At 57.2% G+C, this 15,331-nt stretch overlaps 1 pseudogene; it reads left to right on the plus strand.

Annotated features, from left to right (window-relative positions):
- The window catches only part of LOC109885087 (unconventional myosin-Va-like), a 43,411-nt pseudogene that overhangs the window by 18,800 nt on the left and 9,280 nt on the right, over positions 1-15,331 (plus strand).

Genomic DNA, 15,331 nt, shown 5'->3' on the forward strand with positions numbered 1-15,331 from the left:
CCACCACCACCCCTCCCTCTCTAGTCCACCACCACCCCACCTCCTCTAGTCCACCATCATCCTACCTCCTGTAGTCCCACCACCACCCCACCTCCTCAAGTCCACCATCATCCTACCTCTCTAGTCCACCATCATCCACTACTCTAGTCCACCATCATCCCCCCTCCTCTAGTCCACCATCATCCCTCCTCCTCTAGTCCACCATCAGCCCTCCTCCTCTAGTCTACCACCTCCTCCAGTCCACCACAACCCCTCCTCCTCTAGTCCACCATCATCCCTCCTCCTCTAGTCACCATCATCCCTCCTCCTCTAGTCCACCACCTCCTCTAGTCCACCACCACCCCACCTCCTCTAGTCCACCATCACCCCCACCTCCCCTAAGTCCACACCATCACCCACCACCGTCCCCTAGTCCACCATCATCCCTCCTCCTCTAGTCCACCATCATCCCTCCTCCTCTAGTCCACCATCATCCCTCCTCCTCTAGTCCACCATCATCCCTCCTCCTCTAGTCCACCACCACCCCACCTCCTCTAGTCCACCATCATCCTACCTCTTCTAGTCCACCACCACCCCACCTCCTCTAGTCCACCACCACCCCACCTCCTCTAGCCCACCATCATCCCACCTCCTCTAGTCCACCATCATCCCTCCTCCTCTAGTCCACCACCACCACCCCTCCCTCTCTAGTCCACCATCATTCCACCTCCTCTAGTCCACCATCATCCCACCTCCTCTAGTCCACCATCATCCTACCTCCTCTAGTCCACCACCACCCCACCTCCTCTAGTCCACCATCATCCCTCCTCCTCTAGTCCACCACCACCCCTCCCTCTCTAGTCCACCATCATCCTACCTCCTCTAGTCCACCACCACCCCACCTCCTCAAGTCCACCATCATCCTACCTCCTCTAGTCCACCATCATCCCTCCTCCTCTAGTCCACCACCACCCCCACCTCCTCTAGTCCACCATCATCCTACCTCTTCTAGTCCACCACCACCCCACCTCCTCTAGTCCACCACCACCCCACCTCCTCTAGTCCACCATCATCCCACCATCCTCTAGTCCACCATCATCCCTCCTCCTCTAGTCCACCCACCAACCCCTCCCTCTCTAGTCCACCATCATTCCACCTCCTATAGTCCACCATCATCCCACCTCCTCTAGTCCACCATCATCCTACCTCCTCTAGTCACCACCACCCCACCTCCCCTAGTCACCATCATCCCACCGTCCTCTAGTCCACCATCATCCCACCGTCCTCGAGTCCACCATCATCCTACATCCTCTAGTCCACCACCACCCACCCTCCTCTAGTCCACCATCATCCTACCTCCTCTAGTCCGCACCACCACCCCCCACCTCCTCTAGTCCACCATCATCCCTCCTCCTCTAGTCCACCATCATCCCTCCTCCTCTATCACCACCACCCATCCCTCTCTAGTCCACCATCATCCGACCTCCTCTAGTCCACCATCATCCTACCTCCTCTAGTCCACCACCATCCCACCTCCTCTAGTCCACCATCATCCCCACCTCCTCTAGTCCACCATCATCCTACCTCCTCTAGTCCACCACCACCCCACCTCCTCTAGTCCACCATCATCCCACCTCCTCTAGTCCACCACCACCCCACCGTCCTCTAGTCCACCATCATCCCTCCTCCTCTAGTCCACCACCACCCCTCCCTCTCTAGTCCACCACCACCCCCACCTCCTCTAGTCCACCATCATCCTACCTCCTCTAGTCCACCACCACCCCCACCTCCTCAAGTCCACCATCATCCTACCTTCTCTAGTCCACCATTATCCCACCTCCTCTAGTCCACCATCATCCCACCTCCTCTAGTCCACCATCATCCCCCTCCTCTAGTCCACCATCATCCCTCCTCCTCTAGTCCACCATCATCCCTCCTTCTCTAGTCTAACCACCTCCTCCAGTCCACCACCACCCCTCCTCCTCTAGTCCACCATCATCCCTCCTCCTCTAGTCCACCATCATCCCTCCTCCTCTAGTCCACCACCTCCTCTAGTCCACCACCCCACCCCCACCTCCTCTAGTCCACCACCACCCCACCTCCTCTAGTCCACCATCACCACCCCACCTCCCCTAAGTCCACCATCACCCCACCACCTCCCCTAGTCCACCATCATCCCTCCTCCTCTAGTCCACCATCATCCCTCCTCCTCTAGTCCACCATCATCCCTCCTCCTCTAGTCCACCATCATCCCTCCTCCTCTAGTCCACCACCACCACCCACCTCCTCTAGTCCACCATCATCCTACCTCTTCTAGTCACCACCACCCCCCACCTCCTCTAGTCCACCACCCCACCCCACCTCCTCTAGTCCACCATCATCCCTCCTCCTCTAGTCCACCACCACCCCACCTCCTCTAGTCCACCATCATCCCTCCTCCTCTAGTCCACCACCCACCCCTCCCTCTCTAGTCCACCATCATCCTACCTCCTCTAGTCCACCACCACCCCACCTCCTCAAGTCCACCATCATCCTACCTCCTCTAGTCCACCATCATCCCTCCTCCTCTAGTCCACCACCACCCCCACCTCCTCTAGTCCACCATCATCCTACCTCTTCTAGTCCACCACCACCCCACCTCCTCTAGTCCACCACCACCCCACCTCCTCTAGTCCACCATCATCCCACCTCCTCTAGTCCACCATCATCCCTCCTCCTCTAGTCCACCACCACCCCTCCCTCTCTAGTCCACCATCATTCCACCTCCTCTAGTCCACCATCATCCCCACCTCCTCTAGTCCACCATCATCCTACCTCCTCTAGTCCACCACCACCCCCACCTCCTCTAGTCCACCATCATCCCTCCTCCTCTAGTCCACCACCACCCCTCCCTCTCTAGTCCACCATCATCCTACCTCCTCTAGTCCACCACCCACCCCACCTCCTCTAGTCCACCACCACCCCACCTCCTCTAGTCCACCATCATCCCACCTCCTCTAGTCCACCATCATCCCACCTCCTCTAGTCCACCATCATCCTACTTCCTCTAGTCCACCATCATCCCTCCTCCTCTAGTCCACCATCATCCCTCCTCCTCTAGTCCACCACCTCCTCCAGTCCACCACCACCCCACCTCCTCTAGTCCACCATCATCCCTCCTCCTCTAGTCCACCATCATCCCTCCTCCTCTAGTCCACCACCACCCCTCCCTCTCTAGTCCACCATCATTCCACCTCCTCTAGTCCACCATCATCCCACCTCCTCTAGTCCACCATCATCCTACCTCCTCTAGTCCACCACCACCCCACCTCCTCTAGTCCACCATCATCCCTCCCTCCTCTAGTCCACCACCACCCCTCCCTCTCTAGTCCACCATCATCCTACCTCCTCTAGTCCCACCACCACCCCACCTCCTCTAGTCCACCATCATCCCACCTCCTCTAGTCCACCATCATCCCACCTCCTCTAGTCCACCATCATCCTACTTCCTCTAGTCCACCATCATCCCTCCTCCTCTAGTCCACCATCATCCCTCCTCCTCTAGTCCACCACCTCCTCCAGTCCACCACCACCCCACCCTCCTCTAGTCCACCATCATCCCTCCTCCTCTAGTCCACCATCATCCCTCCTCCTCGAGTCCACCACCACCCCTCCCTCTCTAGTCCACCATCATCCTACCTCCTCCAGTCCACCATCATCCTACCTCCTCTAGTCCTCCATCATCCTACCTCCTCTAGTCCACCACCACCACCCCACCTCCTCTAGTCCACCATCATCCTACCTCCCCTAGTCCACCATCATCCCACCTCCTCTAGTCCACCATCATCCCTCCTCCTCTAGTCCACCATCATCCTCATCCCCATCCTCTAGTCCACCACCACCCCACCTCCTCGAGTCCACCATCATCCCTCCTCCTCTAGTCCACCATCATCCCTCCTCCTCTACGTCCACCATCATCCCACCTCCTCAATGCCACCATCATCCCACCTCCTCTAGTCCACCATCATCCCTCCTCCTCTAGTCCACCACCACCCCTCCTCCTCTAGTCCACCATCATCCCTCCTCCTCTAGTCCACCACCACCCACCCCTCCTCCTCTAGTCCACCACCGTCCTCCTCCTCTAGTCCACCAGCGTCCCTCCTCCTCTAGTCCACCACCGCCCCACCTCCTCTAGTCCACCATCATCCCTCCTCCTCTAGTCCACCATCAATCCACCTCCTCTAGTCCACCACCACCCCACCTCCTCTAGTCTACCATCATCCCTCCTCCTCTAGTCCACCATCATCCCACCTCCTCAATGCCACCATCATCCCACCTCCTCTAGTCCAGCATCATCCCTCCTCCTCTAGTCCACCACCCACCCCTCCTCCTCTAGTCCACCACCACCGCCCCTCCTCCTCTAGTCCACCACCACCCCTCCTCCTCTAGTCCACACCACCACCCCTCCTCCTCTAGTCCACCATCATCCCTCCTCCTCTAGTCCACCACCATCGCCCACCTTCTCTAGTCCACCATCATCCCACCTCCTCTAGTCCACACCATCATCCCTCCTCCTCTAGTCCACCATCACCCCACCTCCCCTAGTCCACCACCGCCCCACCCTCCTCTAGTCCACCACCACCCTCCTCCTCTAGTCCACCACCACCACCACCTCCCTCCTCTAGTCCACCACCACCCCTCCTCCTCTAGTCCACCACCACCCTCCTCCTCTAGTCCACCACCACCCACCCCACCCCCTCTAGTCCACCACCACCCCACCTCCTCTAGTCCACCATCATCCCACCTCCTCAATGCCACCATCATCCACCTCCTCTAGTGCCCATCATCCCCTCCTCCTCTAGTCCACCATCATCCCTCCTCCTCTAGTCCACCATCATCCCCTCCTCCTCTAGTCCACCATCATCCCTCCTCCTCTAGTCCACCACCACCCACCTCCTCTAGTCCACACCACCCCCACCTCCTCTAGTCCACCACCACCACCCCACTCCTCTAGTCCACCACCACCCCACCTCCTCTAGTCCACCATCATCCCACCTCCTGTAGTCCACCATCATCCCACCTCCTCTAGTCCACCATCATCCCTCCTCCTCTAGTGCACCACCCTCCTCTAGTAGTCCACCACCACCCCACCTCCTCTAGTCTACCACCACCCTCCTCCTCCTCTAGTCCACCACCCCTCCTCCTCTAGTCACCACCACCCACCCCTCCTCCTCTAGTCCACCACCACCCCTCCTCCTCTAGTCCCCACCACCACCCTCCTCCTCTAGTCCACCACCACCCCTCCTCCTCTAGTCCACCATCATCCCTCCTCCTCTAGTCCACCACCACCCACACTCCTCTAGTCCACCACCACCCCACCTCCTCTAGTCCACCATCATCCCACCTCCTGTAGTCCACCATCATCCCACCTCCTCTAGTCCACCATCATCCCTCCTCCTCTAGTCCACCACCTCCTCTAGTCCACCACCACCCCCCCTCCTCTAGTCCACCACCCCCTCCTCCTCTAGTCCACCACCACCCCTCCTCCTCTAGTCCACCACCACCACCCTCCTCCTCTAGTCCACCACCACCCTCCCCTCCTCCTCTAGTCCACCACCACCCCCCTCCTCTAGTCCACCACCATCCTCCTCCTCTAGACCACCATCATCCCACCTCCTCTTGTCCACCACCATCCTACCTCCTCTACTCCACCACCTCCCCACCTCCTCTAGTCCACCATCATCCCTCCTCCTCTAGTCCCCCATCATCCCACCCTCCTCAATGCCACCATCATCCCACCTCCTCTAGTCCACCATCATCCCTCCTCCTCTAGTCCACCACCACCCCTCCTCCTCTAGTCCACCACCGTCCCTCCTCCTCTAGTCCACCATCGTCCCCTCCTCTAGTCCACCACCGCCCCACCTCCTCTAGTCCACCCATCATCCCTCCTCCTCTAGTCCACCATCATCCCACCTCCTCTAGTCCACCACACCCCACCTCCTCTAGTCCACCATCATCCCTCCTCCTCTAGTCCACCATCATCCCACCTCCTCAATGCAACCATCATCCCACCTCCTCTAGTCCACCATCATCCCTCCTCCTCTAGTCCACCACCACCCCTCCTCCTCTAGTCCCACCACCACACCCCCTACTCACCCACACCACCCCTCCTCCTCTAGTCCACCATCATCCCTCCTCCTCTAGTCCACCATCATCCACCTCCTCTATGTCCACCATCATCCCCCACCTCCTCATGCCACCATCATCCCACCTCCTCTAGTCCCACCATCATCCCCTCCTCCTCTAGTCCACCACCACCCCTCCTCCTCTAGTCCACCACCACCCCTCCTCCTCTAGTCCACCACCATCCCTCCTCCTCTAGACCCACCATCATCCCCCCCTCCTCTAGTCCACCACATCCTACCTCCTCTACTCCACACCACCACCCCACCTCCTCTAGTCCACCATCATCCCTCCTCCTCTAGTCCACCATCATCCCACCTCCTCAATGCCACCACCATCCCAACCTCCTCTAGTCCACCATCATCCCCCCTCCTCTAGACCACCATCATCCTACCTCCTCTAGTCCACCACCGCCCCACCTCCTCTAGTCCACCACTGCCCCACCTCCTCTAGTCCACCATCATCCCTCCTCCTCTAGTCCACCATCATCCCACCTCCTCAATGCCACCATCATCCCACCTCCTCTAGTCCACCATCCATCCCTCCTCCTCTNCCTCCTCAATGCCACCATCATCCCACCTCCTCTAGTGCACATCATCCCTCCTCCTCTCTAGTCCCACCATCATCCCTCTCCTCTAGTCCACCATCATCCTCTCCTCCTCTAGTCCACCATCATCCCTCATCCTCTAGTCCACCACACCACCCACCTCCTCTAGTCCACCACCACCCCAATCCTTCTAGTCCACCACCACCCCCACCTCCTCTAGTCCACCACCACCCCACCTCTCTTAGTCCACCATCATCCCACCTCCTGTAGTCCACCATCATCCCACCTCCTCTAGTCCACCATCATCCCTCCCCCTCTAGCTCGTGCACCACCTCTCTAGTCCACACCACCCACCTCCTCTAGTCTACCCCACCCCTCCCCTCCTCTAGTCCACCACCCCTCCTCCTCTAGTCCACCACCACCCCTCCTCCTCTAGTCCACCACCACCCCTCCTCCTCTAGTCCACCACCACCCCTCCTCCTCTAGTCCACCCACCCCTCCTCCTCTAGTCCACCATATCCCTCCTCCTCTAGTCCACCACACCCCACCTCTCTAGTCCACCACCACCCCACCTCCTCTAGTCCACCATCATCCCACCTCCTGTAGTCCACCATCATCCCACCTCCTCTAGTCCACCATCATCCCTCCTCCTCTAGTCCACCAACCTCCTCTAGTCCACCACCACCCCACCTCCTCTAGTCTACCACCACCCCTCCTCCTCTAGTCCACCACCACCCTCCTCCTCTAGTCCACCACCCCCCTCCTCCTCTAGTCCACCACACCCTCCTCCCTCTAGTCCACCACCACCCCTCCTCCTCTAGTCCACACCATCCTCCTCCTCTAGACCACCATCATCCCACCTCCTCTTGTCCACCACCATCCTACCTCCTCTACTCACCACCTCCCACCTCCTCTAGTCCACCATCATCCCTCCTCCTCTAGTCCACCATCATCCCACCTCCTCAATGCCACCATCATCCCACCTCCTCTAGTCCACCATCACATCTCCTCCTCTAGTCCACCACCACCTCCTCCTCTAGTCCACCACCGTCCCTCCTCCTCTAGTCCACCATCGTCCCTCCTCTCTAGTCCACCACCGCCCCACCTCCTCTAGTCCACCATCATCCCTCCTCCTAGTCCACCATCATCCCCCTACTCTAGTCCACCACACCCCACTCCTCTAGTCCAACATCATCCCTCCTCCTCTAGTCCACCATCATCCCACCTCCTCAATGCAACCATCATCCCACCTCCTCTAGTCCCACCATCATCCCTCCTCCTCTAGTCCACCACCACCCCTCCTCCTCTAGTCACACCACCACCACCCCTCCTCCTCTAGTCCACCATCATCCCTCCTCCTCTAGTCCACCATCATCCCACCTCCTCAATGCCACCATCATCCCACCTCCTCAATGCCACCATCATCCCACTCCTCTAGTCACCATCATCCTCCTCCTCTAGTCCACCACCACCCTCCTCCTCTAGTCTCCACCACCACCCCTCCTCCTCTAGTCCCACCACCATCCCTCCTCCTCTAGACCACCATCATCCCACCTCCTCTGTCCACCACCACTCCTCCCTCCTCTATCACCACCACCCACCTCTCTAGTCCACCATCATCCCTCCTCCTCTAGTCCACCATCATCCCACCTCCTCAATGCCACCACCATCCCACCTCCTCTAGTCCACCATCATCCCTCCTCCTCTAGACCACCATCATCCTACCTCCTCTAGTCCACCACCGCCCCACTCTCTAGTCCACCACTGCCACCTCCTCTAGTCCACCATCATCCCTCCTCCTCTAGTCCACTATCATCCCACCTCCTCAATGCCACCATCATCCCACCTCCTCTAGTCCACCATCATCCCTCCTCTATAGTCCACCACCACCCCTCCTCCTCTAGTCCACCACCACCCCTCCTCCTCTAGTCCACCACCACCCCTCCTCCTCTAGTCAACCACCACCCCTCCTCCCCCTCTAGTCCACCACAACCCTCCTCCTCTAGTCCACCATCATCCCTCCTCCTCTAGTCCACCACCATCGCCCACTTCTCTAGTCACCACCATCCCACCTCCTCTAGTCCACCACCACCCCTCCTCCTCTAGTCCACCATCATCCCTCCTCTCTAGTCCACCACCATCGCCCACCTTCTCTAGTCCACCATCATCCCACCTCCTCTAGTCCACCATCATCCCTCCTCCTTAGTCCACCACCACCCCACCTCCTCTAGTCCACCATCATCCCACCTCCTCTAGTCCACCATCATCCCACCTACTCTAGTCCACCACACCCCACCTCCTCTAGTCCACCATCATCCCTCCTCCTCTAGTCCACCATCATCCCACCTCCTCAATGCAACCATCATCCACCTCCTCTAGTCCACCATCATCCCTCCTCCTCTAGTCCACCACCACCCCTCCTCCTCTAGTCACCACCACCACCCCTCCTCCTCTAGTCCACCATCATCCCTCCTCCTCTAAGTCCACCATCATCCCACCCTCCTCAATGCCACCCATCATCCCACCTCCTCAATGCCACCATCATCCCACCTCCTCTAGTCCACCATCATCCCTCCTCCTCTAGTCCACCACCACCCCTCCTCCTCTAGTCCACCACCACCCCTCCTCCTCTAGTCCACCACCATCCCTCCTCCTCTAGACCACCATCATCCCACCTCCTCTTGTCCACCACCATCCTACCTCCTCTACTCCACCACCCACCACCCACCTCCTCTAGTCCACCATCATCCCTCCTCCTCTAGTCCACCATCATCCCCACCTCCTCAATGCCACCACCACCATCCCACCTCCTCTAGTCCACCATCATCCCTCCTCCTCTAGACCAACCATCATCCTACCCTCCTCTAGTCCACCACCCCGCCCCACCTCCTCTAGTCCACCACTGCCCCACCTCCTCTAGTCCACCATCATCCTCCTCCTCTAGTCCACTATCATCCCACCTCCTCAATGCCACCATCATCCCACCTCCTCTAGTCCACCATCATCCCTCCTCCTCTAGTCCACCACCACCCCTCCTCCTCTAGTCCACCAACCACCCCTCCTCCTCTAGTCCCACCACCACCCCTCCTCCTCTATCCACCACCACCCCTCCTCCTCTAGTCCACCACCACCCCATCCTCCTCTAGTCCACCATCATCCCTCCTCCTCTAGTCCACCACCATCGCCCACCTTCTCTAGTCCACCATCATCCCACCTCCTCTAGTCCACCACCACCCCTCCTCCTCTAGTCCACCATCATCCCTCCTCCCTCTAGTCCACCACCATCGCCCACCTTCTCTAGTCCACCATCATCCCACCTCCTCTAGTCCACCATCATCCTCCTCCTCTAGTCCACCACCACCCCACCTCCTCTAGTCCACCATCATCCCACCTCCTCTAGTCCACCATCATCCCCACCTCCTCTAGTCCACCATCATCCCACCTCCTCTAGTCCCACCATCATCCTACCTCCTCTAGTCCACCATCATCCTCCTCTCTAGTCCACCATCATCCCTCCTCCTCTAGTCCACCACCTCCTCCAGTCCACCACCACCCACCTCCTCTAGTCCACCACCACCCACCTCCTCTAGTCCACCACCACCCCACCTCCTCTAGTCCACATCATCCCTCCTCCTCTAGTCCCACCACCATCGCCCACCTTCTCTAAGTCCACCATCATCCCACCTCCTCTAGTCCACCATCATCCCTCCTCCTCTAGTCCACCACCACCCACCTCCTCTAGTCCACCACCACCCCACCTCCTCTAGTCCACCACCACCCCCACCTCCTCTAGTCCACCATCATCCCACCTCCTCTAGTCCACCACCACCCCACCTCCTCTAGTCTACCACCACCCCTCCTCCTCTAGTCCACCACCACCCCTCCTCCCTCTAGTCCACCACCACCCCTCCTCCTCTAGTCCACCACCATCCCCTCCTCCTCTAGACCACCATCATCCCACCTCCTCTTGTCCACCACCATCCTACCTCCTCTACTCCACCACCTCCCCACCTCCTCTAGTCCACCATCATCCCTCCTCCTCTAGTCCACCATCATCCCACCTCCTCAATGCCACCATCATCCCACCTCCTCTACTCCACCATCATCCCTCCTCCTCTAGTCCATCACCACCCCTCCTCCTCTAGTCCACCACCGTCCCTCCTCCTCTAGTCCACCATCGTCCCTCCTCCTCTAGTCCACCACCGCCCCACCTCCTCTAGTCCACCATTCATCCCTCCTCCTCTAGTCCACCATCATCCCACCTCCTCTAGTCCACCACCACCCCACCTCCTCTAGTCCACCATCATCCCTCCTCCTCTAGTCCACCATCATCCCACCTCCTCAATGCCACCATCATCCCACCTCCTCTAGTCCACCATCATCCCTCCTCCTCTAGTCCACCACCACCCCTCCTCCCTCTAGTCCACCACCACCACCCTCTTCCTCTCGTCCACCACCACCCCTCCTCCTCTAGTCCACCATCATCCCTCCTCCTCTAGTCCACCATCATCCCTCCTCCTCTAGTCCACCACCACCCCACCTCCTCTAGTCCACCATCACCCCACCTCCCCTAGTCCACCATCATCCCTCCTCCTCTAGTCCACCACCACCCCTCCTCCTCTAGTCCACCACCATCCCTCCTCCTCTAGTCCACCACCATCCCTCCTCCTCTAGACCACCATCATCCCTCCTCCTCTAGACCACCATCATCCCACCTCCTCTTGTCCACCACCATCCCACCTCCTCTAGTCCACCATCATCCCACCTCCTCTAGTCCACCATCATCCCTCCTCCTCTAGTCCACCATCATCCCACCTCCTCAATGCCACCATCATCCCACCTCCTCAATGCCACCATCATCCCACCTCCTCTAGTCCACCATCATCCCTCCTCCTCTAGTCCACCACCACCCCTCCTCCTCTAGTCCACCACCACCCCTCCTCCTCTAGTCCACCACCATCCCTCCTCCTCTAGACCACCATCATCCCACCTCCTCTTGTCCACCACCATCCTACCTCCTCTACTCCACCACCACCCCACCTCCTCTAGTCCACCATCATCCCTCCTCCTCTAGTCCACCATCATCCACCTCCTCTAGTCCACCATCATCCTCCTCCTCTAGACCATCATCATCCTACCTCCCTCTAGTCCACCACCGCCCCACCTCCTCTAGTCCACCACTGCCCCACCTCCTCTAGTCCACCACCGTCCCTCCTCCTCTAGTCCACCACACCACCCCTCCTCCTCTAGTCCACCACCACACCCTCCTCCTCTAGTCCACCACCATCCCTCCTCCTCTAGTCCACCACCATCTCCCTCCTCCTCTAGTCCACCATCATCCCTCCTCTCTAGTCCACCACCTCCCCACCTCCTCTAGTCCACCATATCCCTCCTCCTCTAGTCCCCACCATCCCTCCTCCTCTAGTCCACCATCATCCCTCCTCCTCTAGTCCACCATCATCCCTCCTCCTCTAGTCCACCATCATCCCTCCTCCTCTAGTCCACCATCATCCCTCCTCCTCTAGTCCACCATCATCCCTCCTCCTCTAGTCCACCATCATCCCTCCTCCTCTAGTCCACCATCATCCCTCATCCTCTAGTCCACCACCATCCCTCATCCTCTAGTCCACCATCATCCCTCCTCCTCTAGTCCACCACCATCCCTCCTCCTCTAGTCCACCACCATCCCTCCTCCTCTAGTCCACCACCATCCCTCATCCTCTAGTCCACCACCATCCATCATCCTCTAGTCCACCACCATCCCTCATCCTCTAGTCCACCACCATCCCTCATCCTCTAGTCCACCACCATCCCTCATCCTCTAGTCCACCACCATCCATCATCCTCTAGTCCACCACCATCCCTCATCCTCTAGTCCACCACCATCCCTCATCCTCTAGTCCACCACCATCCCTCATCCTCTAGTCCACCACCACCCCTCCTCCTCTAGTCCACCACCACCCCTCCTCCTCTAGTCCACCACCACCCCTCCTCCTCTAGTCCACCACCATCCCTCCTCCTCTAGTCCACCACCATCCCTCCTCCTCTAGTCCACCATCATCCCTCCTCCTCTAGTCCACCATCATCCCTCCTCCTCTAGTCCACCATCATCCCTCCTCCTCTAGTCCACCATCATCCCTCCTCCTCTAGTCCACCACCATCCCTCATCCTCTAGTCCACCATCATCCCTCATCCTCTAGTCCACCACCATCCCTCATCCTCTAGTCCACCATCATCCCTCATCCTCTAGTCCACCATCATCCCTCATCCTCTAGTCCACCATCACCCCTCATCCTCTAGTCCACCATCATCCCTCCTCCTCTAGTCCACCACCATCCCTCCTCCTCTAGTCCACCACCATCCCTCCTCCTCTAGTCCACCACCATCCCTCCTCCTCTAGTCCACCATCATCCCTCATCCTCTAGTCCACCATCATCCCTCATCCTCTAGTCCACCACCATCCCTCATCCTCTAGTCCACCACCATCCCTCATCCTCTAGTCCACCATCATCCCTCATCCTCTAGTCCACCATCATCCCTCATCCTCTAGTCCACCATCATCCCTCATCCTCTAGTCCACCTCCTCCTCTAGTCCACCACCTCCTCTAGTCCATCATCATCCCTCATCCCCCTCTTTGTTTAGCCTTTTTTCTGTCCCCTTTTTCCTTTGTGTTTGTTTGTCAGATCCCCCACTGCTGACTTCCATAGGCTGAATGAGGACAGAGAGCTGTGGCTGGTATATGAAGGGTTAGAGGAGACCAAAAGGTTAACCGTGTGTGCGTGTGCGCGTGTGCGTGCATGTTTCTGTGTGTGCGCGTGCATGTGCGCGTGTGTGTGTGTGTGTGTGTGTGTAGACCAGGCGTGGTATGAGACTGTTTGGTCTTGCTCCCTCCATCCCATATTTTCTCCTTCATGCTTTCCCAACCTCCTATAGTAGTTGAAGAATGATTCTAATCTTCTCTCTCCATCCCCTCCTCTCAGACTGTTGGAGGGCCAGATGCAGCAGCAGCGGCGTAGCTATGACAACGAGGTGGAGGTGTTGCGAGGGGAGTTACAGAGTGTTAAAGAGGAGAATAACCGTCAACAACAGCTGCTGGCCCAGAACCTGCAGCTCCCACCAGAGGCACGCATAGAGGCTAGTCTACAGCATGAGATCACACGACTCACCAACGAAAACCTGGTACGTTACACACTTACTCACACACACAGGATACACACACATGTAGTATACACACACACATACACGGAGTGTACAAAACATCAAGGACACCTGCTCTTTCCATGACATAGACTGACCAGGTGAAAGCTATGATCCCTTATTGATGTCACTTGTTAAATCCACTTCAATCAGTATAGATGAAGGGGATGAGACCGGTTAAAGAAGGATTTAAACAATCGAGACATGGATTGTGTGTGTGTGTGTGTGTGCCATTCAGAGGGTGAATGGGTGAGAAAAATATTCAAGTGCCATTGAACGTGGTATGGTAGTAGGTGCCAGGCGCACCGGTTTGTGTCAAGGACTCCCAACGCTGCTGGGTTTTTCACACTCAAACGTTTCCCGTGTGTATCAAGAATGGTCCACCACCCCAAGGACATCCAGCCAACTTGACACAACTCTGGGAAGCATTGGAGTCGACATGGGCCACCATCCCAGTGGAACGCTTTCGACACCTAACAAATTATGTCTGTTCTGAGGGGAAAAGGGGGGGGTGCAACTCAATGTTAGGATGGTGTCCTTAATGTTTTGTACACCCAGTGTATACACACGCTTACAAACATGTACACACATGCAGTCACACACACACATGCACACACATTTTAAAACACACATTGTAATACTTTTACAAAATGATTTAAGCATTCAAAAGGTCATAGATGAATGAAATAACACACACATACTCAGACCAGATCACTGGCCCCACCAAGACAACCTGCTGCCATCAACCAGCACTTCCCTTATTGGTCGGTAGTGGTACTGTGATAGTTACTGTTTTACTGAGGGGGCGTGTGTGTCCGACACCACCCAGATGTGTGTGTCCTGTGAGAACACCCTCTGATGTGTGTGGATGTCACCTAACAGGAGATGCTGAGGACTGAGGATCCAACAGCATATCGCAGCGCCAAAGTCACCATATTACGACGGATGGTTGTATGTCGAGTCTAAGGACATTGTGTGTTTCTCTGCACGTGTGTGACCACTAACAGAGTTTGGTGTGTGTCAGATTTCTACTCTAACTCTGTTAACCCACAACAGACAAATCCAGCAGAGCACCTCTTCTCTCTAACTCACACAGGAGGTCAATGTGTTAAACCCAGCACCTCTTCTCTCTAACTCACACAGGAGGTCAATGTGTTAAACCCAGCACCTCTTCTCTCTAACTCACACAGGAGGTCAATGTGTTAAACCCAGCACCTCTTCTCTCTAACTCACACAGGAGGTCAATGTGTTAAACCCAGCACCTCTTCTCTCTAACTCACACAGGAGGTCAATGTGTTAAACCCAGCACCTCTTCTCTCTGTTAACATACAGCCAGGCCTTGTTTCAAATTATCACCCCCTCTCTCTCTAACCCCACAGAGGACCAAATAAGTACCCCCTATTTTAAATCAAGCCCCTCTCTCTCTCTCCAACCCACTGGGTAAG

The sequence above is a fragment of the Oncorhynchus kisutch genome, unplaced genomic scaffold, assembly GCF_002021735.2.
Source record: "Oncorhynchus kisutch isolate 150728-3 unplaced genomic scaffold, Okis_V2 scaffold4048, whole genome shotgun sequence".
Taxonomy (NCBI): Eukaryota; Metazoa; Chordata; class Actinopteri; order Salmoniformes; family Salmonidae; genus Oncorhynchus; species Oncorhynchus kisutch.